The sequence below is a fragment of the Peromyscus californicus genome, unplaced genomic scaffold (assembly GCF_007827085.1).
Source record: "Peromyscus californicus insignis strain IS unplaced genomic scaffold, ASM782708v3 Scaffold_10__1_contigs__length_136768540, whole genome shotgun sequence".
In the NCBI taxonomy this organism is placed as follows: Eukaryota; Metazoa; Chordata; class Mammalia; order Rodentia; family Cricetidae; genus Peromyscus; species Peromyscus californicus.
The window spans coordinates 72,456,002-72,483,713 of record NW_026294391.1 but is presented as its reverse complement, the minus strand read 5'-3'; the positions used below and the strand labels follow the sequence as shown (position 1 = coordinate 72,483,713).

General features: G+C 33.6%; 1 pseudogene; it reads right to left on the bottom strand.

Moving 5' to 3' along the window:
• On the bottom strand, nt 1–27,219 carry LOC128116977 (transcription factor Spi-C-like; annotated as a pseudogene).
• Nucleotides 27,220–27,712: the final 493 nt, after the last annotated feature.

The window sequence follows — 27,712 nt, the reverse complement described above, 5'->3', positions numbered from 1 at the left end:
TTAGCTCTGGTAACCGGCATAAGCATAGTAGTTTGCATTCCAGTGGTTCAAGCTGAGATATTCCTGATTAGGCTGCCTGTACTGTTAGTAGAAGAGGTCTGTCCCCAGGAAGTGAGATGGAGAGAGTGTAGCTTGAGTTTTCCTGCCTGGCCCACAGTCAGGACAAATCTCTCTCACCTGCCAGTCCCACAACCGCTCAGACCCCACCAAGTAAACACAGAGACTTATATTGGTTACAAACTGTATGGCCATGGCAGGCTTTTTACTACCTGTTCTTACAGCTTAAATTAATCCATTTCCATTAATCTATACCTTGCTAAATGGCTCGTGGCTTACCGGCATCTTCACATGCTGTTTCTCATCATGGTGGCTGGCAGTGTCTCTCTGACTCAGCCTTCTACTTCCCAGCTTTATTCTCCTCCTTGTCCTGCCTATACTTCCTGCCTAGCCACTGGCCAATCAGTGATTTATTTACTGACCAATCAGAGCAACACATTTGCCATATAGAACATCCCACAGCAAGAGAGTCTTTGGAGAACAGCTTCGCTGAACTGGTAGGTCAGGTTTCTGTGGATTTTTGTGATCTCTCCAGTCCTGCTATATTTCCTCAGGGCTATAGCCATCTTCTGGTAAGTCATGGGTTTTTGGTTGCCTTTTCTTTTCCCCCAAAGCTCAGCAAGCTTTCCTTTGTTTTTTGATATAAACTGAAAGACACCTTTGGTTTTATTGACCCACTGAATACAAGACACCATCTCCAAATTGCACAGAGATTTGAAAAGGTATTCAAACAACCAAAGCTTCCTCCTGCTTTCTCTTCCCTTGTGCTGGAAGAGGGGGGGGCTTGTACCAGTTGGTTTTCAGTTATTCTCTGCAGATAGTGATGGAAACTTTCTTCCAAATACAAGTCCACAGAACCATTTGTTACACTTCTCCAGTTATAGGCAGGCTCTTCTGGGGGTGATATTCCACAACTGGAATTTCCTCTCATGTGAGGGTAAGGGTTAAGGAAAATCATGTAATTTTTATGTTCTGGGGGGCATATTAGCTCACACTAGCACTATTATTGAAGATGCTCTCTTTATTACTGTGTGTATTTCTGGCTTCTTTATAAAAAATAAGGTGTCCATATGTGTGGGAACATTTGTTTCTTCAATTATAGTTCATTGATCAGTGTGTCTGCTTTTATTTCAATTACCATGCTGCTCTTAGTAATATACCTCCATAGCACAACTTGAAACCAGAGATGGTGATACCTCTAGCTGTTCTATTACTCATGATGGTTTTAGCTACCCTGGATTTTTGTTGCTGCTGCTGTTGCTGTTGATGATGATTGTTTCCACATAATGCTGGAAACTGTCCTTTCAAATCCTCTCAAGAATTATTTTAGAATTTTGATAGAGATTGCATGGAACCTGTAGACATCTTTTGGTAGAATGGCCATTTTCACTATATTGATCCAGCTGATCCATTAGCGTGGGAGATATTTTTATCTTCTGATATCTTAAATTTATTTCGTCAATGTGATACAATTTTTATTATAAAAAATTTCACTTGTTGATTAAGTTATCACAAGATAGTTTTTTGTGGCTATTCTGAAAAGTATTGTTTCTTTGATTTATTTCTCAGTCCATTTGTCATTTGTATAATAGGAAACCTACCAATTTTTTAAGTTAGTTTCTTCTGGGGTTTTCTAGACAGGGTTTCTCCGTGAAACAGTCCTGGCTGTCCTGGAACTCACTCTGTAGACCAGGTTGGCCTTGAACTCACAGAGATCTACCTGTTTTTGTCTCCTGAGTGCTGAGATTAAAGGCATGCACCACCACTGCCTGGCATTTAAGTTTTTTTTTTTTTATCCTGCTACATTGCTGAAAGTGTTTATCAACTAGAGAAGTTTCCCAGTAGAATTTTTAGGGTCAATAATATATGCTATCATATCATCTGAAAAGAGAGATACATTGACTTCTTCCATTGCTAATATACCCCATTAATCACCATCATTTTTCTTTTTGCTCTAGCTCAGCCTTCAAGTACTATATAGAATAGGCATGGAAAGAGTAGACAGTATTGCATTGTTCCTGATTTTAGTCGAAATGCTTTGAGGTTTCTTTTTTGTTTGTTTAGGTTGATATTGGCTCTGGGATTGCTGTAAATTGCCTCCATTATTTTTATGTCTGTCCTTTGTATCCCCAGTCCCTCCAGGAGATCATGAAGGGGTGTTGAATTTTGTCATAGGCCTTTTCTGCATCTAATAGAAGGATCATGGTTTTTTTTCTTTCAATTTATTCATGTGCTTGATTACTTTTATTGATTTATATATGGAATACCATATCTACGACTCTGGTATGAAGCCTGCCTGGTCAAGATGAATAATCTTTGACATGTTCTTAGATTTGGTTTGCAAGTACTTTTTGAGAAGTTTTGTATCTATGCTCATAAGGGAAATTGGTCTATTATTTTTTCTTTGTTTGGTCTTTGTGTGGTTTAGTATCCATGGTAATTATGGCTTCATAAAAAGAATTAGGCAATGTTCCTTCTGTTTCTATGTTACAGAATTGTTTGAGGAATATTGGCATTAATTCTTCCTTGAAAGTTTTATAGAATTATGTTAAGAATCCATCTGTCTCTGGTTTTTGTTGAGGCTTTTGGTTACCACTTCTATTACACTGGGGGTTAATGGCTGGTTTAAATTAATTATATGATCTTGATATAACTTTTGTGCTTCCTGTCACATGAAATCCATCCTTTCATTTTATATTTTTCAGTTTGGAGAAGTACAGATTTTCAAAGTATGTCCTTATAATTCTCTAGAATTCTTGAGTGTCTGTTGCTTTCTTTCCCCTTTCATCACAAATTTAATTTATTTGGACTGTCTCTCTCTTCCTTTTAGTTTATTTGGATAAGCACTTATTGGTCTCATTGATTTTTCTCAAAAAAAGAAAATGAAAAAAAAAACAGCTCTTCATTTCATTGATTGATGTATTGGTTTTTTTTTGTTCATTTTGTTTTGTTTTTGCTTCTTTTTGGTTTGTATTTTATTGATTCCAACCCTCAACAAATAATTCTTGACATCTGCTCCTTTTGGGTGTCATTTCTTCTTTTTGTTTTAGTTCTTTCAGATGTGTCATTATGTTGTGAATGTAAGATCTCTCTCTTTTTTTAAGTGACAGCACTTATTGCTGCAAACTTCACTCTTAGGACTGCCTTCACTGTAGCTCAAAGGTGTGGTGGGGTTGTGCGCTCATTTTCATTCAGTTGTAAGATGTTTTTAACTTTCTTCTGCCTTAACATTTTTTGCTTTTATTCATTTTTTTTTCGATTCAGTAGTAAATTTGTTCATTTTCCATGAGATTGTAAACTTTTTGGTGTTCCTGTGGTTGTTGATATCCAGTTTTAATTTGTGGTGGTCAGATAAGATTCTGGGTGTTAATGTCAATTTTCTTGTATCTTGTATTTTCTTTACAATTTTCTTTCTTGTATTAAGGCTTGCTTTGTGCCAAAATATGTGGTCAGTTTTAGAGAGAGTTCCATCAACTCCTGAGAGAAAACAGACATGTATGTATATATTTATATTTGGGTGAATTGTTCTACATTTTATTTATGACCTTATTTAGCTTCAGCATTTCTCTGTTTAGTTTTTTGTATGTGTGATTGCACTATTGGAGAGAATGTGATTTTCCAGTTACCCACTATCACTTTTATGAGGACCAATGTGTTATTTAAGCTATACTACTGTTTCTTTTATGAGCTTGGGATCCCTTGTGTTTGGTGCATAGATATTAACAGTTGCCATATTCACTTAGATTTTTCCATTGATGAGTGCATAGTGTCCTTCCCCATCTCTCCTGATTGACTTTGGTTTGAAGTCGTTTTTGGCAGATTTTAGATGAAATTCTAAGCAGTCTTAGTAAATAAGAAACACAGAGCCAAATACCGAGGAAATAGCCAAAGAGATCAGAGCAATAGCCACAACTAACTTAGCTTACCACCAGCAGTAGCTTCCCCAGAGAGTTTTTTCCTGCCTGACTTGTTTTTATTGCCTTTCTGTTCTGCCTTCTCATTGGCTCTAAGCCCAGTCACATGACTTCCTTGTCACTCACTGCCTGTTTATACAGACCTCCAGGTCTCTATGGTTGGTACTGGAATTAAAGGCTTGTTTTACGAAATTTGGCTATGTCCTTGACCACACAGAGACTCTGTCTGCCATGTGATTGGATTAAGGGCATGTGCTACCACCACTGGACTTCTGCTTAATGACTATTTGACCTCTGATCTCCAGGCAACTTTATTTATTAACATACAAATAAAATATCACATTTCATCACAAATAAAATATCACCACAGCAGATATTAAAATGACAACACTGGTTTGTTTCCTCGATTGATTTGTTTGCAATATCTTTTTTTTGTTCTTTTACTCTAAGGTGGTATCTATCCTTGATGTTAAGATTTGTTTCTTGGATGCAGCAAAAGGATGGATCCTGTTTTTAATCCAATCTATTAGTATGTGTATTTTTAATGAATCAATGAAATATTAATGTTGAGATTTATCAATGGGCAGTGTTTGTTGTTTCCTGTTAATTTGTTGCTATGGTATATTTTTTCTTTCATTTGAATTGCTAGTCTGAGGTTATTTATTCATTGTTTTGTTTGGTGTGGCTAACCTCTTCCTGTTGAAGTTTTACTTCTAGAACTTTATCTATCTATCTATCTATCTATCTGCCTATATATATATATATATATATATATATATATATATATATTGATTTTTATCATGGAATGTCTTTAATTCTCCATCTATTGTTATTGCAATTTTGCTGGATGTAGCAGTCTGGGCTGGCATCTGTGGGTTTTTAAGTTTTGTAATACGTTTATCTATGTCCTTTTGGTTTTTAGAGTCTCCACTGAGAATTCAGGTGTTCAGCCTTTATATGTTGTTTGGTCTTTTCCTATTGCAGCTTTTTATTATTCTTTGTTCTCTACCTTCTGTGTTTTGATTATTATGTGTCATGGAGGATTTCTTCTCTGGTCCAATCTGTTTGTTGTTCTGTGTGCTTTTTGTACATGATAGGCACCTCCTTCTTTAGGTTGAGAAAATTTTCTTCTATGATGCTGCTGAAAATATTTTCTGTACCTTTGACCTCAGTTTCTTCCCCTTTAACTCTTCCTGTTATTCATAGATATTGCCATTCTACAGTGTTCCAGTTTTCCCATATATATTTTCTGTGTTATTTTAGATGTAACATTGTGTTTGACTGGGGTTCTTCATTTCTTCTGTTTTGTCTTCAATGCCTAAAATTCTCAGTTCCACCTCTTGTACAGTGTTGGTGAGGCTAATGTCTTAGTTAGAGATTTTATTGTTGAGGCAAAACACTATGACCAGAAAGCAAATTTGAGGAAAAATGGTTTATATGGCTTAAACTCCCATATTTCTGTTCATTATTGAAGGAAGTCATGACAAGAATTCAAAAAGGGCAAGATCTTGGAGCCAGGAGTTGATGAAGATGTCATGGATGGGTGCTGCTTACTGGCTTGCTCAGTCTGCTTTCTTAACAGAACTCACAGCCATTATCCCATGGATGGCACCACTCACAATGAGCGGGGCCCTCCCCCATTGACGTCTGTCTTAGGGTTTCCATTACTGCAAAGACACCATGAGAACCATAACTCTTATAAAGGAAAACATTTAATTGGGATGACTCACTTACAGTTCAGAAGTGTAGTCCATTATCATCACAGTGGGACATAGTAGCATGCAAGCAGACATCATGCTAGAGAAGTAGCTGAGAGTTCTTACATACTGACTGACAGGAAAAAAGAAGTGGTTTGCTGCACTGGGCATGGCTTGAGCATATATGAGACCTCAAAGCCCATCTTCCAACAAGAACACATCTACTCCAACAAGGCAACACCTCCTAGTGTTCCACTCATTTTGGGGGCCATTTCCTTTCAAATTACCACAATCACTAATTGAGAAAATGCCTTACAGCTGGATCTCATGGAGGCATTTCCTCAACTGTGGCTCCTTCCTCTCAGATGACTCTAGCTTATATCAAATATACACAAAAGCCAGTACAACTTACCTCTGAGGTTTTTGTTTGACTTCCTAAATTTTGTATTTCCAGTTTTACCTCACTTTAGGTTTCCTTAGTCATTTTATTTCTAATTTCATGTCTTGAACTATTTTCATTATTTCATTCCATCACTTACTTTTCAATAAGTTTATTAAGGGATTTATTTATATACTCTTAAGGTCCTTGAACATATTCATATTAACTATTCTGAAAATTCCATTGACTTTACCCATAATTTTGTTCCTCAAGGCCTACTATAGTAGAGTTGCTGGGTTCTAGTAGAGACGTATTGTCTTGGACATTAATGTCTGTGTTTTTGCACAGGTGTCTAAGCATCTGGGTTTGAGATGATTGTGATTCTAGAGGGTGATAACTACTCCAGTCCTCATTTAGTGGGTGTTCCCTTTCTTGGATTCTGTTGCCCACTCTAGACTTTAGGAAGGTGTGGTAGCCGTCCGTTGCCTGATAGAGAATGCTTATGTTGTGGCCAGTTTGTGATCCCTGGAAATTTTGGGTAAAATGTCTTTCTAGGTATTGGGGGGCTGATTTGAAGGATACAGATTACATAGAAAAGTAGGATGAATCTGAGAAGGTCCATAGGAAGCAGGCAACCTGGATCTTCTCCAAGGTTTGATGAAATACCCAGTGAGTGGAGTCAGAGAAGAAAGGCAGTTTCCTGAAAATATACTTCTACAAGTTTGAATTCTACTTGAGATTTTGCAAGTAAGGAAAGGGAATAAAGTGAAGATAGCCTACCTGATTCCCAGACCTGAGTGGTGATCAAGTTGCCAGGTAGCGCGCCTCTGGGTGTTGTTGTCTGCTGAGACAGATAAATGGACAGGTAGGACAATTGGGTCTTCTGTGAGGATCTCTGGTATCTCCAAGGAATGGTAGCAGAGAGAGGACATACCACTTCAATTGGTCTGCTACATTGCTGAATATGAGAATGGGAGATTTAAAATGGAAGGCAGAAAGTAGAGTGAAGCTCATCTACCTGATCCACAGCCTGGAGTCGCCTATGGGTTCCAAGTAGAGAGTGCTCAATATTATACTTTTTACAATTAAATTTTTAATAAAACATTTTCATATAATATGTTTTGATTATATTATTTCCTATCCCCCAATTCTTCCCTAGTACACACTACTTCCCTACTCACCCATCTTCACATTCTCTCATTTTCTTTCTCTCAATGAAGCAAAAACAAATAGAAACAAAGACCAAAATGAAACTCAAAATAAATTAATTAAAAATAAAACAAAGTAAATGACAGAAATCTATGAAAACAATACAAAAGTAACACACACATACCCCAACAAGTTAAATAAAGATTCACTCTATTTGGCCCACTACTCCTAGGCATAGTACCTCCCTTAGAATGTGGTTGATATACCCAGTGACATTACACTGGAGAAAAGTGATTTTCTGTTTCCCTGCAAGCATCCATTGCAAATAGCTTTTTGTTTAGTTGTGGCACTTTGTTTTCATTTTCCATTCCCAGTGCTGGTATTTTATCTGATATAAATTTATGCATATCACATTTGTGCATACTGTCACAATCTCTGTGATTTCATGTATGAATTATCTGTATTAGGGAGTTATTTGTATAAATATGAATTCATGAGTCTCTGTGGGTGGTGTTTATCAATCCTGTTGTGTCTGTAGGACATGTTCGCTTGAAGTCTTCCACAACCTCTGGTTCTTACAATCTTCATGCCTCATCTTCATACATAGATCCCTGAACCTTGAGGGGAGGGATTTGATAAAGACATTAGATTTAGGCTTTAGCCTCCAATATCTCATCCTCTTCACATTGTCCAGTTGTTGGTCACTGTTAATTACCATTTACTGCAAGAACCTTCTCTGATGATAGCTGAACAATGTTGATTGAACTTTTGAGATCATATCTAAGAATACATTAAAAAGGCTGAAATTATAAAGATTTATTCCTATTTTCTTCGGAGTTTTAGAGTCCACCCTTTGTATTTATATCATAAATCTCTTAGGAGTCAGATCATGTATGACGTTTGAAATGATACTGTATTCATTGTCTTGCTGTCTCAAAATCACTTATTCCAAGACTATTTTTCCCTCATTGAATTGTCTTGTCAACCTTGGAAAAATTAATTGGCAATAGATGCATGGGTTACCTTTTGAATTTTCAATTATATTCCATTAGTCTGCACATCTTTCCTTATGATTGCACCATACTCTTTTCATTAGCGTAATTGTGTACTCATTTATGAAACTGGAAGTGCAGTGTCCAGACTTTAGTTCTTTTTATTTTCAAAAACATTGGCTATAATAGTATGATTATAATTTCATATTTTAAAACTAGGTTTAATGCTTCTGAAATTTAAAAAAAATAGAATTTTGATAGAGTTTGCTTTGAATTTGCTGATTATTCTGAGTTGAATTTCCAAATTAGTGCAATTAATTCTTCTTATCTTTGAATATTAGATATCTTTCTTTAATTTCTTATTTCTTTAATTTCTCTTATCAACAACTTGTAGCTTTACATAGTTATGTCCTTCTCTGTAGATAGCTTTGTCCATGGATAATCTATTTTCTGTTGACTTTTCCATAATTTATGGATTTTTCTTTACTAGTATATACAACTCAGCTGCTGTTGAATCGAGACTGTACTCTGAAACTTTTGTGAAATTTCTTATTAGTTCCAATAGCTTTTTATTGGTTCACTGGGATTTTCTACACGTAGCATTTTGTCATTGTTGAGGAGAAATCTAAGACTACATAGGTCATGGGCCTAAGGGAAAATCTACTATTATTCTCTAAAGGGAATATAACACAAACTGATTCCTAAGGACATGGTGCTATATACCCATAGATCAGTCCCTCACACAGCCCACATCAGAGAAACTTCTTGCCGTAAAGAGGAATCAACACAGAAACCCACAACTGGATAATATACATCTCATGGAGCAAACCTCAAATCAAAGTCATTTGTTAATTCCAAAATATTCATGCTGCTATTGCCCCAAAAGTCATATTGTGCTAAGCAGATAATTATTGTATCTAGCAAAGTTTGTAGATAATCGAGATTATTAATTTCTCTTTCATTACCATGTACAGCACCTTCTTGCAATATGAAATTTAACCAGTATGCATTAAGGGTGAAGCTTTCTAATGAAAAAAAGTTACATTTTCACATTTGCTGGGTCATAACTATGTGGTCCCTTTAACAATAGCATTTAACTCTCAAGTTGTGGAGGTTGACCAATAATATCAGTCATAGCCTGTAATGTTTAGGGAATCTATGAGAACCAATGGGCCAACAACAAAAAGATGGAACCTTATAACACATTCCTTGTACTTGGGGTTTATTTTGGTAGCATATGATATCTAATTGGCATTATATGGTGAATATATGTACACTATATGGAGGCCTTTACAGTAGTGGGTTTCCATATCTCTTTTTCAAAGGCCCTTCAGTGTTAGCTATCCCTCTCTATATTTACTTTGGTATGCTCCATGAGCTGGAAACAATCATCTAGATCCAGAAAGAAAAATATTATATGATTTCCTCTCATGTGGATATTAGATTTTATATTTTAGATATGCATGTTTCATTAGAGTATGCACAAAAGTTTGGTGGCTAGTATAAAGTTAGTGGATAGGAGATGATCTTTCAAGGAACTGAAATAGAGTAGGGTGTTATAAGGGGGTAAAATAGAAATTAGGTTGGGATTATTAAATAGAACCAAATTTTTTGATGTTTAAAAAAAAAAAACCTCATTCACAGTCAAATGTAAACGTTGGCAGCTGCTCAGAGTAGGAGAATGGAGAAGAGATGGGAAATTAAGCTATGTCATTTAAGTTAAGCTGGCATTGAGGTTAGCTACTTGGTAGGGAGTGGGCTTCAGAAAAAAAAATCAAAGAACTTTGAAGTATTAGAGACATCATACTTAGATATAGATAGAAAGAAGGAAATTAAAAGATACACTTCTCTGTGTAGTTTAGGAAATCAGGCAGACTGATGAAACAACCTGGCTGTATAATTACAGAGATTCTATTAGAGAATTTCGGAAAAGAAAAGTACATTATCTCTTTAAAAGAATAATTGGTTCACTTATCTCTTTAGCATAACTTAAGGTGGGCCTATATTCCAGGTAGTCCTTTGCAGAGAGGTGGTCACTTGACCTGGTGATTGACTTCTGAATTAGAATTTTAGGCCTAGGCCAGAGATTTTGTCTTGAACAGATGTAGTTTCACTTATTGGGTCTTACCTACTAAAACTTCCATTTAAATTTTCTCCTTTATCCTCTCCAAACAGTTTGGAAATCAGTAATAATTTTGGGAATATTTTAAGAGTATTTTATTGTAAATGTTTTGAATAAAAATTGTCTAATTTTAGCTGTGAGAGTATCTAAATTGCCTCTAATCTCCTTTTGAAAATATCTTTGGATTTTTTGTCAATTTAAATTTTTTCACTTCACATTGACAATCCAAGTTGACTGATTTCCTACTCCAGACTTACTAAAATATCTTCATTAGCTTCTGTTTAATTTATAACATTAATTCATTTTGGTCAAAGATTTCCAGATCAGATTGCATATTTATTTTCATATAAGGTAATATTTATTATTATAAATCTCGGTACTCATGTATATATTTGAATGCTCACTCATCAGAGAGTGGCACCACTTGAGAAGGAATAAGAGATGTAGTTGAAAGGTGAGAGGGAAGATGGAAAATTTTGTGACTGAATTTCAATTAAAAACATTCAAAAATAAACAAATGCATTCTATTAACATAATAACATTAAAAAACCACTGTATTTTTATTTTACAGTCCCATAATATTGTATGCCAGTTTTATGCTTATACTGGTGACTATATTTCTGTAGTGTTTTAGAAATAAATGTTACGATAACCTACCTTGATTTTTTTCTTTTTTTTAATTTAATTTTATTTTATTTTACACTACAATTCAGTTCTACATATCAGCCACGGATTCCCTTGCCCCCCCCTTCCTGCCTCCTCCCCTTCCCCCCAACCTATCCCCCATTCCCACCTCCTCCAGGGCAAAGCCTCCCCCGAGGACTGAGATCAACCTGGTAGACTCAGTCCAGGCAGGTCCAGTCCCCTCCTCCCAGGCCGAGCCAAGCAACCCTGTACAAGCCCCAGGTTTGAAACAGCCAACTCATGCAATGAGCACAGGACCCGGTCCCACTGCCTGGATGCCTCCCAAAGAGATCAAGCCAATCAATCGCCTATCTCACCCATTCAGAGGGCCTGATCCAGTTGGGGGCCCCTCAGCCATTGGTTCATAGTTCATGTGTTTCCATTCGTTTGGCTATTTGTCCCTGTGCTTTATCCAACCTTGGTCTCAACAATTCTTGCTCATGTAAACCCTCCTCTTTCTCACTAATTGGACTCCTGGAACTCCACCTGGGGCCTAGCCATGGATCTCTGCATCCAATTCCCTCAGTCATTGGATGGGGTTTCTAGCATGACAATTAGGGTGTTTGGCCATGCCATCACCAGAGTAGGTCAGTTCGGGCTGTCTCTCGACCATTGCTGGCAGAAAGACAAACATGGTATGTACTCACTCATAGGAGGATACTAGATGTGGAACAAGGATGACTGGACTGCTACTCACATCACCAGGGAGGCTACCTGGAAAACAGGACCCCAAGAAAACACGGGGATCACCCAATGACGGAGAAATGGATGAGATCTACATGAACAGCCTGGACATGAGTGGGGGTAATGAAAGGCAAGGGTTGAGGGAAAGAGAGCTTGGGGGAGCTGGAGATCCCAGCTGGATCAAGAACAGAGAGGGAGAACAAGGAATAGGAGACCATGGTAAATGAAGACCACATGAGAATAGGAAGAAGCAAAGTGCTAGAGAGGTCCACAGAAATCCACAAAGATACCCCCACAATAGACTGATTTTTTTTCTTAGTAACATCTCTAAGTCTTTTGTGGTTCTATAAGAACTATAGTAATGTTTTACTCGACCCACCTTTTAATTGATTCCATATACCTATCTGTGTATGTGTGTGTTGGCATGAGTATTTGAATATTTGAATGTGAGATATGGCACACATGTGAAGGCCAGAAAAAAAGTGAAGAGTTAATTCTTTCTTTTGATCAGGTGGTCTGGTAATGGAACTCAGGCCTTCAACTTAAAGGAATGTGCCTTTGCCCTTTGAGCCATCTCACCAACACCAGATTTATCTTTATATGTGTACGATATTCTTAATATTATTATAAAGATTTCACTAAATCTACACTTTACATATGTTTATAATGTAGTTGTTTAAAACATACTAATTTTTACAAATTATGAGCAAAAGTCTCTCTCCACTTTTGCATGCTCTACAATACATATTATTAGTGAAAAGATCTCTCAGGTCCTTGATTACATTACATTATATGTATTTTACTTATATTTATGCATATGATGAATCTGTCTATTTTTATTTAATTTTTATTGTTTTATTTGGATATGGGAAGTATAACTTTTACTACTAAAAATATAAAAATATTTCTTTATTATGTTGATTTCATACATTGTTACTTTCTGAATTTGTCTGCTTTAACCACATTTTGATAGAATACATAGATTTTCACTGAGTAATATCATGACATGTTCAAACATAGATAATATTTCCTTGATTATTATTATTTGTTTTGAGGTTGTAATATAATTAAATATTTCCTCCTTCCTTTTCTCTCTCTAACCCTTCCCCTGGTATTTTGGTCTTTTTCAAATTGATGGCCTGCTCTTTTTTTATTGTTGTGACACAAATAACATTATGTGGACTAAGCAGATCATATTTTTAAATTAGGTAGTATTTTCCTTTGACTCTTTGAGATACTGTATCATTTTCATTTTCATGATTTCTGTTACTATTACTTTCAAGACAGTATCAAGGTAGTGGTACAAGTAAGAACATTTATATTGGTCTATAATTCAAAGGAAACACTTTGAACTTTTTCTCATTCATTCTATTGGATATAGGGTTGATAGTCAAGCAAAGCATTTATTACTTTAAAGTAGACTCCCTTCAAACCTAATTTGTTAAAAGATTTGTTCAGTGAAGAAATGTTTCTACTATGACTGGATACATGGTTCAACAGTTAACTGTCTGTAATTCTTGGGGAATTCAAAGGAATTCAAAATTCTCTTTCGGCCTCTTGGAGCACTAAGCACACTAGTGTTGAACAGATATGCATGCATAAAAACATTCCTACACATAAAATGATAAAGATAATTTTAAAATAAAAGAAATATTAATCCTTATTCAACATACACTCCATATACTGTGATGAGAATGTTGTTTTAGTTTTGGTTTTGTTTTTTGTTTTTTGTTTTGCTTTGTTTTCGTTGCGTTCATAGGTCATAGGTTTCAGAACACTTACTGATTTTTAAATGTTAAAACATTCTACCGTTCCTCCTACAACTCTTCTCTTGTATGTAATGATTTGTGATATGTTGAAGTTAGTTTATTAGTGTTTGGTTTAAAAAATTACATTTCTACTCATGAGTGAATATTAATCTAGTTTATTTATTATTGCTTTGTCTAATTTTTCTATGAGGGAAATGTTAACATCATTAAAATAAATTGTCAAAATTATGATTTATTCATGAATACTGAAATATTAACAAATTGGAAAAGGAAAGAGAGCCTAAAACTTTACCCACAATTCTCTAGCCTGTAGATATTTTACACAGAGGAACTAAAATATGCACTGGTTAAAGGAAAACCTTTTAAATAATTTATGTTGTAAACATTAAAAATAAATTTATAGAACATGAAAACTATCCCTAATTTTTCAGTAGATATGAAATTCAGTTCAATGGAATTTAAGTGCTTTGATATATTACATGAATTATAAAATTTTTAGAAGAAAATAGTGGAGAAAATATCTCAGGTTATGAAAATGATTTAAATGTTTTCATACATGATTCTAGAAACAAGTGAAAGTAACTGAAGTCTACACCAGTATTATTATATTAATAGTGACAACAAAAGCTGATTCACAAAAAATGTTCAACAGGGTGAATAAACACCTTATAGAATAGACTGACTTGGATAATTTGCATGTGGACTATTAGAGAAATTCCATAAACTTAATTACAAAAACTATTTATTTGGTTGTGAAGAAGCTTCCTGCTTTGGTATAATTAAATTTTCTATTTGTACAATTATAGAAAGACCAATACCACATGGTTATCTATACCCATTTGTTCCCCTTTGAATATAAAGTCCAAATCTGTGCTGTAATTACAGACTATCTGGTTATTGAATAGCAGGTATTAGAATTATACATTAAGAGTAAACCCTAGTGATCTTTAGCATAGTAAACTAAGAACAATATACATTAAACTAGTACATATGTGGTGAATATTATAGGAGTTCACTGGCTCTACATACAAAGAATTGATATGGAGCTAGAAAACTTAATTCTTCTGAGTTGATTCACATATATTGGATAAATGTACCAAAATATTATTATGTATTCTACAAATAGGATAATTATTACAATCAGCTAAAATACAAAATAAAATCAAACATTTAGAGAATGAAGAAATGAATTAATTTTAAATGTTAATTCTAAATAGGTAGAAGCAAGGGTTCAATATGACTTTCTTAGTATATTAATATAAATGAAGATTTGATGAATCAGATATTAGATTGAATGGCACTAATTTTAAATATCTTACCTAGGATTTTTAGATTTCAAACTTAATGGAACTTAAAGCTGGCTCTCTAAGCTACACAATTATGTATATTGCTTCATTATATTTCATCTTGGTATTTTTCTTGTTAAATTTTAATACAACCAAAGGTAAAATTAGTGTTAGAATGTTTCAGTTCTTTGTATCATATTGATGTAGATAAAATAGAAGTTTATTTAAAGTTAAAACTTTTTTGTCATATATTTAAAACTATATTTTTTCAAAAGAATAATCAAATATGTGCATTAAAATTTCATAAGACTTCAATTGGAGATGTATTTGTAATATGTAGTAATTTGTATTACAAAAAGGAATTCTTTAACATGAAAAGTTTGTTGATTTTGTTGTTATTATTTTTGTTAAAGAATGAATTCTGTGATAACCATGTTTTGAAATATGAAGAACAAAAATTCACATTTCTATTGTGCTTTATATTGTTTCCACTTGTTAAGTTTGGTGAAAACCTTATTGAGAAACCTTATCTACTTCACAAGAATAAGAAAAGGATGTTCCATGGAAATTAAGATTAGAAGTTGTATTTTAAAGTGAATACATTTTTTGTTGCTTTAAGACATGATGAAGAATAGAGAAGCCCTAAACCCCTACTCTCATTATTATGAGCATGTATGCTTATAAGTACAAATTCTTATGATGTGTGTTAGTAATGAAATATTTGTCAATGCCTGATAAATCTTCACTCTGCTCCCAGTTTCCTGATTCACCACTATTTTGTGAATCATTGTTGTTTTGCATTGTAGTGCTTAAATTAAAACTGCCCCACATTTCAGTGTCTTGTGACTATTATTATGAATTTGACTATGAAATGACGGAATATGTTATAATAATCATGGAACTTTGTAATTTTGAAATAATTCAGTTATAGTTGATGTATATTTTGGGGATGTATTATTGCACAATGAAATGATTACACTATAAAAGATTAATATTTTAAAAGTATATCTCTTTGGAGAACTATAAAATATTACTGTTTGGTTCAGCAGCATAAAGTACATATTATTAATATACTTTTATTTATATTTTATTTATTTTCATCTGTATCCAGCATATTCAAATATTTGAGGAATATATTAATAACTAAATTGTAATTAAAACATGGTTACTGACTTTCTTACTGATTAGAAATGATTCTTTTTTTTTTTTTGGTTTTTCGAGACAGGGTTTCTCTGTGTAGCTTTGCGCCTTTCCTGGGACTCACTTGGTAGCCCAGGCTGGCCTCGAACTCACAGAGATCCGCCTGGCTCTGCCTCCCGAGTGCTGGGATTAAAGGCGTGCGCCACCACCGCCCGGCTTAGAAATGATTCTAATGAATAAATAATTGGGCTGGGAAATGGCTAAGCCTTTAAAGGCTAGGCTCATAACCAAAAAATAATTGCTAAAAATTAGGCTTTAGTCAATGATGACATCACACAGACAATTTTACCATTTTTTGTTTCCCCTACAATTTTGTGTAAGGGAGTAAAAAAGAGTATCATATCTAGATCATTAATTATTGCAATGGGTGTTATATTTATACATATGTTTTAGAGATTAAGAATGGATAAATGCAGGTTATTTTAGCCTAAAGTTTCACTTCCACCTTCTGAAACTCTTTGCTGGTACATTTAAAATCCTGTATGAGTAAAGAGAAAAATAGTGATTCTTAAGCTTTTTTTTTGTTTTGATAAAGAGAGAGAGGAAAATAAGGAAAAGTTCCATTTGAGTAGAACACTTCATTGAAACTTCAATGACTCTGTGCAAATGGAAACTCAATTTATTGACTCTACTTATCTGAGCATTCTACAGCCAGTCTCTTTGTTAAGGAGTCCAGTACAGCATGTTTAAAATCCATATTTGTCTGCTTGAAACTATGGAAACCATGACTAATTGATTTGAGAAATTGAGTTTTGAAATGTGAAGTTCAATACACAAGAGGCTTTAGCTGTCTTTCTACTAAACTTCCCGTGGTATTATCATCATTCTGAATTTTATTTTCAGTTGAAAGATTGCAGTAAGACAAACATTTAAAAACTGTATTTGACATATCTTTTTGTTTGGTTTTAAATATATGCTACCTTCTGATAAATTGCATCTGCTCACCATAACTCCCTTTCTCCCTTCCCTATGTCTTTCAAATTCATTCAATTCCCCTGTATCCTAACCTATTTTATTATTGTTCATCTCCAGATACAAAGCGTAATATAAACACATTTATCTGCATCATACTGAACAAATACTTTTAAGTAAATATATCAAACCATTCTCTTTACAAAATGACAGTAATACTTTGAGAATGAAATTTGTTATCACTGTGCACAACATTTGTCTAACAAAATAGTTCAAACAACTGACTTATTTTTTAATATGTATAGCACTGTAGTTTTGAAGCCATTGTGAGAAAACTTAATTGATACAGATTATTTTTATGTACATGCTGCCTATCATTATAAAATACATAAATTGCATTGCACATGTAAAAGGGAACAAGCAAGGTCAATTAATTATCAAAAATAATCAGACCACAGTGCAAAGAGAAAGAAGTCAGAAAATTAAATCATGTTATTAAACTTAAAACATACTTCATCAGAACTAACTTTATTCAGAGTCTTGTAACTCTTGATTTAAGCATGGAGAATCATGCCCACTGTTTAACAGAATGGAAGTAGTCTGTGCATAGAAAATAAGCTTCTTCTTTGAAATATTTTATTAGGGTAAGTAAAACAATCCATGAAATTTCACTTGTAGAAAATTAAGTATGAAAGGGAAAAATGAAAAATAATTGCAAGAATGAGAAAGAAAACAGTGACTCAGAAAATGACACACTTTTTGAGGACACAAACGAAAATGTCTTCTATAGTACAAAACATGGGGGAAACTACACAAATTTGCCCTTTATTTAAGAGTAAAATATCAATGTTGACATATTTTAAAATATTGCCTTTTCAGAAATGCATGTTTCCACCAGGAACAAGATCCACATTTTTATTAATGGATTATGGGTAAATATTTTCTGCATCAAATGAATATACATTTATTTAGAGTTAGGATAATGAATTATAGGTAGTCTTTGTTATATATGTGTAATAAATACATTAAAGATAGATATATGGGTAGAGAGGTAGATGATAGAAAGATAGATGATAGATAGATAGATGATAGGTAGATAGATAGATGGATAGACAGACAGACAGATAGATAGATAGATAGATAGATAGATAGATAGATAGATAGATAGATAGATAGATAGATAGATGGTAGGTACATAGACAGGGGTATGATAGACATAGATTCTGTTTTCAGCTAAAATAGGGTAAACTTAAATTATTGATCAAACCATCATGGATTCACATATTTAAGAGCATGTGAAGAATTAGTTGTATCATATATAACCAAAGATGGTAAGTTGACTTGATTTTATTCTTCAGAGAATTATTTATTCAATAAGATGTTCATAAAAAGCTTTAATTCAGATTAGTTTGACTTCATAAAGATGTATGTTTTAGACTAAAACCCAATGCAATTAATTTTATTATTTACAATTTTCAGGTTTATTAAGTAGTTTTTTTTCCCACTGATGTTGATATGTTTGATTGAAACAAATCACTGACAATTTTAAAATACTTCTTTATTTAACTCTACAGTCTACATAAAGCTTTAACTGTGCAGCTCATTTTCCATTCCTAGAGAGAACACTTTTCTAAGTAGCAATGTCACAGCAGAAGCCTAGACTTGGGTCCTGAATTTGAGTTTTGTTCGTCAGGCACTATTGCTTTTAACTAGTCCCTCCTGACAGAGTTAGGAGAATTAAAATATACTAAACTTTACATCAAGACAAGTTTCTAGCTATTTATTAATATTTGCATCTCAATATTAAGAAAATGTAAATAAATGGTAATTTATTCAATATAACTCCACTTTCATTTGGGTAATTACAGCCTCCTTGCTTTGTTGTGGAAAAACTCGGGTCCCACAATCCAAAACCTTTTTAGGTTCAGTAAACACATAGTTTTCAGATTTGTTAATCCACACAACCCTGAACAATTTCCAAGCCACAAATTGCCTAGACCCAGTTCATTTTTCCCTTTATTGCTACAGACTTCAGTGATATCCAAAGCTATTCACATCATCAAACTCATTTATTGAGAGAGTTTGATATCTTTCTTTTTTATTTAGTACCTTAATTTGGCTGATGTTTAATTCCATTACTGTAACTCAAACTCCTTTACATATGTGTGTCATTAAAAACTGACAAAATTTTTGGACTTATAGTATTTTTGCCTAAAAATTTTCACTAAAAGTGAAATTATTATTATTATTATTATTATTATTATTATTATTATTATTATTATTATTAGAACTAGTAGGAGGGGAGGAGGAGGAGGAGGAGTAAAATATGCATCTTGTTTGAACTCTGATGAATCATGACTTAATCTGAGTCAAAAGTTTTTGTTTAGGAATGAAGATCATTCCTTCTCTGTTCTCTATGAAACACTTTCCTACAACTATTATAAAGTTCATTCTATTCATAGATTTGTCTTTTTGTCTTCTGTACTTACAAATTATCTCATACAATGTTAAGTAAATCAAGTGGGATTTTATTATTGTCATTATCATGCCATGGACTTGATATTACCACAAAGAAGAGATGGCTCTTCCCTTTATGTATGTCTAATAATTGAATTTATGGTCTTCATGCATGATGCCAGTCAAGCACTCTAACACTGAGCTACATTGTCAATCCCTCGGAGTCATTAATGACTAATTTCTTGATTATGTCTGGAATAGTTTGTTATCTGTTTGGATTCATTAAGTTCCTGGAATCATGTTTCTAGTGTTGGAAGAGAATTCCTGAGTGCCTAATTTAAAGATTAAGAAGATGTGGCATTTTCACAGAATGAGAGGCCAACCTTTGAAGAAGTTGTTGTTGATAGATTGTAGTCTACCACATATATTATAAGTACTCAAAATGTCTGTCAAACTCTTGAAATTTTATGTATTTTAAAGTCCAATAGTTTAGGTCAATTACTTGCATATCAGGTTTTATAATGTATTACATTCTGGAAAGGATGCCGTCTACACTACAAGTTTTATCACAGCAAAACATCATTTGAATAGTAACCTGCGTGTTTGTAATCATTTCATTGATGCTTAACAGTGGTTGTCTGTTTAGACTGACAACTTAGCTATCAAAATCAGCCAAAAAGATTGTGAGCTTTGGAATTCTGTAATTATTATAATTGTAGATTATAATGATCCTACAGTAGTCTAATATAATCTGTACCTTTACAAATTATACAAATCAATTTGTTAATGCACAAATAGAAATTTAACAGGAAATATGAAGAAGAATACAGTTTAAAATTATTTGTTATAAATATTAAATCTTGAGGGAGTAAGTGATCCAAGTTGTAAAATAATTTGTTTTCCTCAATGAATGAGCTATGTCACATTTAAAATAGTGTCCTAAATCAATTCAATCCCATTACAATGATCAGAAATGTAACACAAAAACAAATTAAATCAAGTCTTCCAGATGCAATGGTATAATTAAACACAAGTCCAGCTGCTACCAGCCTTATAAACAAGGTAAAACATGTGTGATTTCACCCTAAGGATATTATTTGATATTAAAGAAAATCACTATAATGAAAAATTTGTCTTCCTTCAGTTTTATTTTTTCCTTGTTATGATCTAAATTGTTGTCCACAGCAATCTAGTACTAACAACCAATGTTGAGGAAATTCAATTAGGAGAAAAATTATTTTTTAATTTTATAATTGCAAATATTGACATATAGTCATAGCATTATACTGTTTGAAAACACAAATGTAAATTCCACATATCTTGTTCTTGCTTGCATTACAAATAAAAATGAAGTGTTATCTTGATTTTGAAATAAAAAATATCTTTGGATTTAAGTTATTATTGTTTTCAGCTCCAACTTTGTGACTACTCATGTACTCTGTACTATGTACCTCCTAATTAATCATAGTAAAAATCCTATTTTGACTCAGATAATTTTCCATACAGGAAACATTTATATATATATATATATATATATATATATATATATATATATATATATATATATATATATATATGATAAGAATAAAACAGTAACAAAATGTAATTTGCTAAAGAGCAATGCCATGTTTATAAAAAAGCAAAAACAGCATCATTAAATAGATATTGGTAAAGCCATTAATCAGACTTTTTATTGCTCTTAGGAACACATGAAAAATAACTTAAAGGATAAATATTTATTTCACTTAATGATTTCAGAGAATTTACTTTGTGTTCAGATGGCTCCTAGATGAAGAATGTCATGTCAAAATCTGTCCATTCCGGGCAGACAGGAAACAAATGAGGGAATAGGAAAGAATGAGAAGTATCTTTGGAATGCCCCTGTGACTCACTTCTCCAATTAATTCTCATGTTTCAATAATACCTCTATATTGTAACTACACTAACTAATCCATTAATTAAGACTGCCAGGATCCAGTCCCTTCCCAGAAAGTCATCAGGTGGTGATCTCAGAACAAATGAGCTTTTGGGAAAGACCTCAGATTTAACTCATAGCATGAAGTTTCTCTGGTCACCAGAAGTCCTAGCCTTCTCATAATGGAAAATGGACTTTGTTTATCTCTATGACACTCAAAAATTTCAAGAGTTCCAAGATTATACAAAAGTACAAATGCCCTGAGATGTAAGTCCAAAACCTATGAGTGCTAACAAACTCTAAAAAGGAAAATCAAGTTATATACCATAAGTTGCAATGACACACAGTAAAAATTGTATCCAAAACAAGAAGAATAGAAATGATGTATATAAAGAAAGATAAAAATCCATTAATATGAAAATGATGTAGATATGTGTTCAGCCAAACTCTACGGCCTTGCTGACTATACTGGTATGTTTTCTCTTCTAGGTTAAATTTGCTTACTTTCTGCATTTTTTGGGCAAGCATTCTATGGTCATGGAATTTCTGACATCCTGGAGTCTTCATTCTTCACAGTATTTTTACTTTCATTCTTATACCTTTATGCATCAATATTCCAGTGGCTACCTGAAGGAAGCTAAAACCATAAAAATCGTCTGACACCAAAGGCTTTCTGTTATCACTGGGGAGCAGATATCAGTGAGCCACTAACTTTTGAATTTTGTACACTTTTAAAATGAGCACCATGTCAACAACATCAAGGTGTGCTTCCAATTCAACCAGTAACTTGTCCCTTTCTACCAAGGATTTGTAGCTATTAAATAACTATAAAACTGAATGGCAAGCTTTGCCACATGTCCTTGTAAAGGAAGAGGCTTCTGTTTTCTTTTCTCAAGGCAAAATTTTTCAAACGAATGTATTAATGGGCATCAGTAGCCCTGTGACAGTTGGAGCTGACATCTTTCCTATCTTATCAATGAGAATATGTACAATGTTTTAGTGTAGCTAATGTTATATCAGTCATCACACCTTCCATTGCCAAACATTTTGCATGCTTCTTTTCTGCAAGATTCTCAAATCACCTTGCTCTAATTTGACTCCCAATTATCTCTTTGAACTTGGCTACAAGTCACCTGTAATACTTATGCACAGCACAATCTGAATGGTAGAATTCTATGAAATTATCTCCACCAGATTATGTAGTCCATTCTTTTAAATTTCAGCCTATGGCTATGTTGGGACATGGGAAAAATGGAGACAGACTACACAATGTGGCCCTTATCAAATCTAGTCAAATTTCTGATAGTGTTTTCCCTTCCATTGTAAAATTATGCAACTCAGTTATACCATGGTTGTCAGTATGTGGAAGAATACTATTATTTCTATAGAAAGAATAATGTTAGGAGTCCTTATACTTCCCATTTCAAGAAAAATATTATCTTATTTTATGACATTTCCATTGTAGGCTCCATTTACAAAACTGTGTTTGAAATTAATAAAAAAAACTAAGCTACAAAAGAACACCTTTTCCAAGGTTAACAACATAAACATTTGGACAATTATTTATAATTTTATTTGCCAGATGTATTGGAAGTGGTTGAAATAAAAAATAGGCTAGTCAAGGTTGTTGAGGAAGCGATAGGAATGAGTTGTTCATAAGGACATGGACAAGCTTTGATACATTGTCAATAACATAGGTGGCTGTGCATATAAAGAATACTCTGAGTATACTTATGACCTGAGAACTTTCATGGCTTCCACATTAGGTGAATCTTTGAGTTTTATGTGAGCAGAAAGGAAAGGATCTGGAATAACTGTGAAATGTCTGTCTGAGTGTTGAAGATATGCTTCTGTATGTATACAAAACTGCTTTCAGTATAAAGGGGAATTGTCTTATTGCTCTTAGACAGCTAAGTTAACTTGAGCAAAAACTTGATGATTAATAGAAAACAAATTTATACAGTCCTTCCATATCATATCCTCCTCCCCATCATACTCAGTGGATCAAGATCAGGAGAAAGCTTCCTATTGTCTTTATCTCTCTCACTGGGATAGGAAAGAGTTTGAGCATATAGTCAGTATTTCAGATACTAGAGTAAGTAGATTATTAGACAAAAAAGTCCACTACAGGTAATGTACCTACACAGGTCCTAAGGAGATACCTTCACAGAAAAAAAAATTGGAGAAGGCCATATATCTCAGAGGCCTTAGGTGGCTGGTGAAGACCTAGCCTTGTGAAGAGCCAATATATGGAAAATAGGAGAGGATTTTATGGCACAAATTGTAATAAGAGAAATGGAGAGTTTATCACTGGGGCTAAAAGCCCTAAATCTATTAAGCTGAGGAACAAAACATGGATTTAAAGGAATGCTAATTTGGGGTTGTTTCAAGAGGTGGTGCATCAGTTAAGAGTGCTAAGTACCCTTTCAGAGGACCAGAGTTCATTTCTCAGCAACTAAGTTTGGTGGCTCAAGCTCACCTGTATTTCCTGCTCCTAGAAGTCTGACACACTTTTCTGGCCTCTGTAGTCACCAGCACACCTGTGACCACCCCCAACACACATAAATAAAAGTAAATCTAAAAGATGATTTGAAATTAGTCAGATGAAATTAAAAGAAAGTAAACAGGGAGGAAATAGAACTTGCAAGACATTATAAAGTACACCAATATATCCATAAAAATTTTCTAAGAAAGCAAAGAAACAGAAAAGGAAAGAAAGAAATTTTGTTTAGTAAAATAGTATAATGCAACTTCAAAAATCTGGAAAAGAAATTAGTATATAGATATAAGAAGCCTAATATATAAAAACAAACATAACACCCTCTGACTCACTGAAAAAACTTAATCAAATATAAAAAGTTAAAGAATTCACAAGTGAGCAAGAATGATTAAGTAATGTAAGAAAGAATATCTGTAAGACTTATGAGAAGCCATCCCTAATGAATATAGGTGTCAAACCTTCAACACATGAAACCAACCAATTAAAGATTTCATCAAATGAGTGCTTTCTACAAATATGTGGGATTTATTTGAATGCAGGCTGTAAGGATGGTTCAACATAGTTTATTTTTAAATGTGCTCTACCACATTAAACAGCTGAAGAATAAATAAATGTCCCATGATAGTTTCAGCGGATGCATAAAAATATTTGCTATTATATAATTTAATACTCTTTATTGAAACATACATATAGCAATTAAAGAAATAACTCAATATAGTCATATAATGAAGCCATTTCTGTGTATCCAATAGCAACATTTTGCTCAAATATGAAAACTTAAGACATTTCCTTTATTAGAGACCATGTTATAATGTCAAGTTCCACCACTCCTTTTTGTTATGATTGCTTGTTTATTTAAGACAGAGTGTTATTTAGTTGCACCGTTCTGCTTGAAACTAATTAAGTAACCCAAGTAAGCCTTAAACTTGTCATCTTGCCTTTGTGTCATGAATTCTTGTAAGGGTGTTCCACAAGCAAAGGCAAAGTCTCATTATTGCTGTTGAACCAATGAAATAGGGCAAGGAAAAATAATCCTAAGTTGTAAAAAAAATCAATAATATTGGTTCACTAATAATGTGCTCTTCTATGAGAAAACTAGCAAATATTTCACAAATGACTATGAGATATAAATGAATTAAAAGGAGGTGGAAACACAATTAAATCTTACAATAATCAGCTGTGCTTCTATATACTAACAATGGGCTGTCACATAAAAAGGAGTTGAAAACACAATCACATTTTCAACAGCAAATAAAATGCACAGAAATAAAGCTTAAGCAAGACTGTGTAAACTGGAGAACATTACTGGAATAAAATAAAATAAACAAATACAATTTTTTCAAGAAAGCAATTTCATCTTGAAATTCATACAGAGCTAAAAAGAAGTTCAAGTGGCCAAAATGACCCTGGGAAATAAGTTTGTTGTAAGATTTACACTATTATAAAAAAAAGTGTCTGAGATAATGAACTTATGAGAAAACTGTTTCTTTTGCCTCACAGTTTTAGAGGTCTAAATCCATGATTAGTTTTATATATTGTTTTAGGTCCTGCATCACTTCAGCACATAAGAACAAACAGACAGCATGTGTTAGGTCAGAACTGCTTATATTATCGTATCATCATCAGCAGTAGCAGCAGCAGCAGGGAAGGAAGGGGAAAGGGAGATCAGAGTTTAACACCTCAAAGGTCTTTAAAATTCTCAGTATGCTCTAGTTCTATAAATAGCCTCTACAGCCTACTAGTGTCATGGGGCTTGGGATGAAGTCTTCAATGCAGTTGACTGTGGGAGATACTTATTTAAATCAAAGTGAGAAGAACCTGAAAAAAAATATCACTACATTATTATTAAAATCTGAATTAGGGCTTCTGGGTGAAATGGCCAATTAAAAGAGGCCTTCGTGTGACTCTGTAATGGAGAAGAGAAGAGAATGGAAGAGGAGAGAAGAGAGGAGAGCAGGGAGGGAGGGGGCAGGGAGAGGGAGAGAAACAAACAGACAAAGAGATAGAGGGCTAGAAACAGAGACAAATAGACACAGATGTGAAAGAGACTATTCCTGCAACAGAAAGAGAAAGATACTGTCTGTAAAACCTATAGCAGAAGTGTGGTATAAAATCCTGAATCAGATCTCCTCCCTGAGCTCCTGTCATGACTCGCCTGAGGAATATATGGAAGGCTTAGACTCTGCATGGCTTAGAGAGTGACAGAAAGAAAAAACTGACCCAAGAACAAAGTGGAGAATGGGTGGTTTCTTTCATGTACTGTTAGGATAATTGGATTTTCACAAGTAATAAAGAAATGTAAACCCTAACAAACACTTTAAAATGAGCTCATAATCAATTAAATATTTAAACTGCTGGTCTGAGAGCATAAAACTGCTGGTTAGGATATAAGAAATTTTAATCATGTTGATTACAGCTTTAATTCTTTGCTATTAAAACAAGGAGATTGATAATAAAATTAACAACAAGCTAACTGCACTGTATCAAACTAAGATTTTTCTTCAGAGTGAAAGAAATAATGAATAAAATGAAAAAGGCAACCTGGTGAAAATGAAAATGCAGTTACAGAGCATACATCATATATGCATGATATCAAAACATACACGGTATTACTATAACTCAAAGATAAAACTATATAATTGTATTAATGAAGAGGAAAATGACAAAATATAATTCCATCAAGGAAGAAATACAAGCAACAAACAGGTATATCAAATCCTGTCTAATATCAGTTTTCAGAGAAATAATAATATTTATTATTATTTACAAAAAATATTATAAAAATTGGGCAGGTTATATGTATGTATGTATGTATGTATGTATGTATGTATGTATGTATGTGTGTGTATATATACACACATGCATGCAAAGACAATAAAAAGGGGCCATAGATTTGAGAGAGAGAGAGAGAGAGAGAGAGAGAGAGAGAGAGAGAGAGAAAGGAGAGGTATATGGGAGAGTTTTGAGGGAGGAAAGGAAAGGAAAGAAGGAAGGGAGAAATACTGTAATTATGTTATAATCTCAATTTTTTAAAGTTAAAAATTGATATATAGTACTAATGTAAGTTAAATAATCTGGTGGTATTACTAGCTATGTTTCCCTGCTACCCCTGATAATTAACATTTTATATTTTCCAACACACAATGTATATACCTATTACACAATTACATCTTATCTATCTCAACTCAGTTCCTGGCACTCATCATTCTACATATTTCTTCCCTATCATTTTGGCTAGTTGAATTCATTTATATGAGTGAAATCTATATGCCTTTTGTTATGTAAAATGTCTTCATCATTCATCTTAACTTCCTTCTTTAAACTGAATAGTATTTCACAGTATGTGGAACTGAAGCTCTATTTGTCCATTTATCCACTAGTCGACACTTGGTTGCATTCTCACCTTTGTTCGTTCAGATATACATCTTGAAGACAAGCTGCTGAATCGAATCAAATATCCAGTTGTGGGTTTTAGGAACTTCTCGAACTTCTTTGTTTCCATCACTTTCGAGATGTTTGCCACATTGTTATTCTTGTCAGTGATGGATGTGGGAGCCACTTTATCTTTCTGCTTAGAAACCCTTGTTATCAGTTCTCTATCCCTCTCCCTCTATCTCCCTCTATCTGCCTGTCAGTCTGCCTCTCCCGTGTGTGTGTGTGTGTGTGTGTGTGTGTGTGTGTGTGTGTGTGTGTGTGTATGTGTGTATGCATGTGTTAAAAACTATCCTAAAGAATAGGAACTGGTATGGCTTTGTGATTTATCATTTATTTATTTTTATTTTTTGATATTTTAATGCATAAGTACTATATTTAAATAATTTACACCTTCCCTGTCTCCTTCTAATTCATCATCATCATCATTATTATTGTTGTTAATATTATTATTTAAACTTTTCATTAATTCTTTCTGGATTTCACATCATGCATCACAATCCCCATCCCTTTGGATCCACCCTCTGCCCTTGTAACCTCCTTTCAAAAATAAAATAAAATTT